The sequence below is a fragment of the Toxotes jaculatrix genome, chromosome 4 (genome assembly GCF_017976425.1).
Source record: "Toxotes jaculatrix isolate fToxJac2 chromosome 4, fToxJac2.pri, whole genome shotgun sequence".
Classification (NCBI taxonomy): Eukaryota; Metazoa; Chordata; class Actinopteri; family Toxotidae; genus Toxotes; species Toxotes jaculatrix.
In genome coordinates this window covers 2,243,092-2,247,938 of record NC_054397.1, presented here as the reverse complement: position 1 = coordinate 2,247,938, position 4,847 = coordinate 2,243,092, and positions in this window count along the sequence as shown.

The following is a 4,847-nucleotide window of genomic DNA, read 5'->3' as shown; positions in this document are numbered from 1 at the left end:
TGAAACACCCAATAAAAGAAACTATATGTCTCATACAATCCAACCGCTCTGTTGACATTACTGACATTCCTCCTGAGCGCGCTGGAACGAAACACACATATAAATATACACACCTGCACACTCCTGTCTGTCTGAATGGAAACACTATGAGTGCAAAGCCATTTGACTTGAGGATCTAGATTTTCTACATGACTCAGAAAACATAAACCTAACCCTTACACAAGTTTAATCTAATCTCACAAGGTTGCAATCACAAGTACACACAAAAGCACACATCACCTCATATCAAAAGCTTGTTTCCGATTATTTTTCTTTCCTGCAAACATCTGAGGTGTGCAGGGGGTAAATTATATCACTCAGGCTCCCGTGTGAGGTTGTGCGAAAGAGAAAATGACGTGTGAAGTGTCAACACTTCCGCTGCATCTCAACTGATGTTGTTGCACAGCCTGCGAAAGGGCGGGGGCCCCGGCGAAGGACTCTGACAGTCTGATCAAGTTACCTTGGCGATCAAGGACAAGGTCGACTCCCTCACGCAACATTCTCACAATTGCACAGGGAGGCACGCATGCATGCATGATTCATACATACTCATTTAATCCACCTCATCTGTCAGGTGCAGGCATTTTGCTGGGAGAACATGCAACAGTTTCACAGTTTGCAGCAGAGACCTGAAAACCAAAGCCTGGATACTCATTTCCTTGCCATATTGAAGAAGTAAAGAAGCCGTTCACTCAATAAACTGACTCCACTGATGATCAAAAAACCTGGAGGAGCTGCAAAGTGAAAACTAAACAGGGTAAGGTACATTTTCACGCTCATAAAATAAGATGCTTTGCTCTCAAACGCTGAAACTAATGCTCATGTTTCTGGACTGAAGCTGCAAATATAGCAGATAAAAACCGATATGTTTTTACGCTGAATCTTATCAAGGTGGACAAACCCAAACAAACCTCATTTACACCACAATGGGACTCAAGCTCTGAAACTTTGGTTTTGAAAAAAGAAATCCTATCACAGGGTTTATGGACTCTCATACATACAGGTAGCACTAGCCTGCCTGTTTCTAACATCCAACAGGGACACACTGATGTTAAACACCTGGAAACAGGCCCAGACAGTTTTGTGCCAGTTTCGGACTATTTCCAGTCCAAGCGGCGCCACCTACAGGCAAAAAAAAGTAATTCAGCAGTAGGTTTGAATTGAGCAGTGTGAAGAGGCTGACGTGCCCCATCTAGAGGCAAAGAAAGCGAAATTTGACACGCGTGCCACCTGCAGACAACAAATGCTAAGCAGCCGGTTTGGTTCTTTCAGACGTCAGATAGCTTTGGAAATATGTTGCATGAATGTTTATTGTTGGGGAGGTGGAAGTAGTAGCAATTTGTTGTGCTGGATTATGATTATGTTATGTAAAAATTACAGTTATTCGTGTGCTCCGCTGTCCTCTTAGATTACCATCTAAGAGGACAAACATTCATCTATAATTCACAGCTGCAAATAAATGAGTGGTGGTGCAGTGCCGCGGTCTCAGAGCGGATGCAGATTAATGAGTAAACAACTCATTAAGTCTGTGTGACATTTTGAAAAAGCCACGGTGTTCTTGTGACTGATTCGCCAACAGTGATTTATACAATCCCCTGGTCACAGCTGAGAAACAAAGATGTGTGTGTGTGTGTGTGTGTGTGTGGGTGGGTGTGTGTGTGTGTGGGGGGGGCTTCTCCTAAAGAACTGCAAAAAATTGCAGTATAGTCCTTTACGAATGATTATACCCGAGCCTTGGCCTACATTTCTGTTTAAACTGCTGAATGCCAACTTAATACACATTATTTAAGTGCACACACACACACACACATACATAAACAGCCTACAGGCCTACACATACGGGCTGTAACAGACACACACACTCTCCACGGTTTATCCTCTGTAATATTCATAAAACGTGGCTTAATGTGCCCATGCTCCATGACAACCTGCTTTCCTCTGAGAGTACATTAAGATTTAACAGTCTTTATGCAAACAGCTATATGAGCTGGCCTAAATAACACTGGCTGTGCTATAGAGGGCTGTGTCTTTTCATCACAAGGGAGCAGCTGCAAGCCTGTTGATGCATATTTTAATCCCTCTTCATACTGCCAGACAATTTAAATACGTACTCCACAGAAGCTGTTTACCAGTGCATGATAATATTGGTACTACATAGCTAAAAAAAAAATAAAACAATAAAATTAAATTGGCCAGTGTTTTTTGAATAAACACTTCTGATAATCAATCCTTAAATGTGGATATCAAAGGAGTGTAATGTGTAGTGTATGTACTCAAATAAACTTTTAAAAAAAAGTGTGCAACATAAAAATATAAAAGTCATTTTAGGCAGTAAATGACTCTGGGCGGTATGGATACACTCGTGTCATTTTATACTGCAGTATTGATGTATACCATGTGTTAGAATGGCCGTTCTGACAACAGAGACTGCCGGAGGAATAAAAATGCCAAGGCAAAGGTGGAAGATGCAAATACGTATTTACTTTTATTTTCTCTCTTTTAACACAGGTATAGCAGCACACACAGGGTGAGGCCTAGTCAGTAACCAACAGGGATGTAAAATTGGCGCCCTTTTATACTGTGGTCTGGTAGGCGTAATTGGACAAAACCATTCATAGGTGTTCCCAGATATAGATTTATAAATACAGGTGATAATATGAAAAATATGATTATTAGATTCAACAAAAAATATTTAAAATAACCTGCGTGCTGTAATATAATCCCTCAACCAAACACCATAAATATATTTACAATAATGATATACATAAGACAGTTTTTGTACTCCCCCTGTCTTGCCCTGCCACTTGGCCGCACCCGGAACGTTATTAACCCCGTCCGTTACCCAGGGGACTCTTTTCCGTGACGCACCCCAGGTGAACACAAAACAGACAGAAGGTGAGTGTTAACAATAACATGAAGAATTCTGTTAGGCACTTTCACTATTTTCACCATTCTTCTCATAAATACCACAATAAGTTTCATCGCTTTTGCCGGTGTCCGTCAATTCTGGACCGTCCGCTATCCACGGAGTCTAACAGACCTCCTCTCATTACAGACGGAGCCGAGCGGCCACCCCGGCATCCGACCGAGGCCGACTCCTCACATATGATAACTACATTACGCAACCAATATTGCCGTTATCCCTTGAAACTTTCATGTTCGAATGTTATTTGCAAAATATATAATAAAAGTGCCTTTCGCCATAACTATACATTGTCCAGTTATCTATAAACAATATCCAAACCCACCGTGTACAATATTTACAATAATATTTACAAAATCCATGACCCGACAGTCAACGGTAACGAAGTCCTTCGTTACACCATTATATAGTACTTATAGTATAGCAGCAATTTATACTCTAAAGTTCAGGAAAACATAACTTTTTGTGAACTGTAATAAATATTAAATGTAGAAGTGAGTGGTTTAACACTTTTCTAAAGCAGAGGACATCTTTCACAGCATATTCTCTGACACTGATGGTCTAACATAAACATATTATAATGATACATATTGAAACTGCATTTCTTATTCAGACTCTGTTGCCAGTTTATTAGGAACACTTAACTATAAGTCTAACTCAGCATAAAACCAACCTTCATGAAGTCATAATGTTCGGTTTGGGTTGAAACTGTAAAGAGATGGTGCCTTTTTTTCCCCCTTGTCTTATACTGAGAGGAGATTATAATATTTTTACCGGTGAACGCACAGACTCTGATACAGACAGACACTGTTATTCATTAGAGAGTAAAACCACTGAGCACCGGGACCTACAGTGAGTTTATGGAGGCACAGGCGGTTGTAGTAAAACCCGCGGTTGAGGCCTCCTGCCGGGGTCTGCTCCTCTGTTCAACATGTCCGCGTGGAGGTGAAGCGGTTCCAGCGGGGTTCGGCTCTAAAGCAGCCCGGAGCCCTTCTGGGGTCAGGGGGTTCGCAGCCTCAGTGCTCCCGGTGTCCTTAAAGACGGGTCGTGTGACCCCGCCCCTCTGACGACGCCGTGTCGTAGATACAAACCATATCCGTTTTCACTGACTTCAACACGCGTCAATTTACCAACTGTCAACCACGCAGAAACCGGAAATTCGGTAATGTGCTTTTCAAAATAAGAGCTCGCTAGTCTTTTGGGTGGATGACAGGCCTGATGACTTTCTACTATAAAACACAGAAGAAGAAAACTGGCAAAGCAAAATGTATTTTTTATGTATGCTGGAATATTTGATCATCGAACTGGTAACACTATAATATGTTTTCGAGGTTTAAAGTGAGCTGGTTTAAATTTTAAACATTTTTCTGTTAGTGTATGTTATGGTTTCATGACTAAGGAAAGCTTTACAGTCACGTGGTGTAATGGGAAATAGAAGCAGAATCCACACTGGATGTGTTGAAGATATTTTTCAGTCTTGGTCAAAGTTTCCATTACTTGATTTAGTTATTTATTATTGTTTAGACGTTCTCTGGGTTTGGCTGTTTTTGTTTTTTTTTAACAGACTGAATGTGCATAATGCTGTTTGAGGACTCATGATGGAATCTGGTGAGTGTGCTAAAAAAAAAAGAACATAAGATCTAAAACGCGAGTTAAATGAAAACATTATCATCGGACAGATATATTCTTCTAATGTTATTCACTGTCATGTACCTTTAATTTGGCTTCTCTCATCAAGAACAACAGAGCTATCATGACTGCCAGGTTTTACTCTGCATTTCATTTGGACTACAAAGTTAATCCAAGAAAAAGCAGCTATCATTTTAAAAAATCAGATTTAAATAAAAAGGTATTGCTAACATTGTAGTCGGACAGTGACATGAAT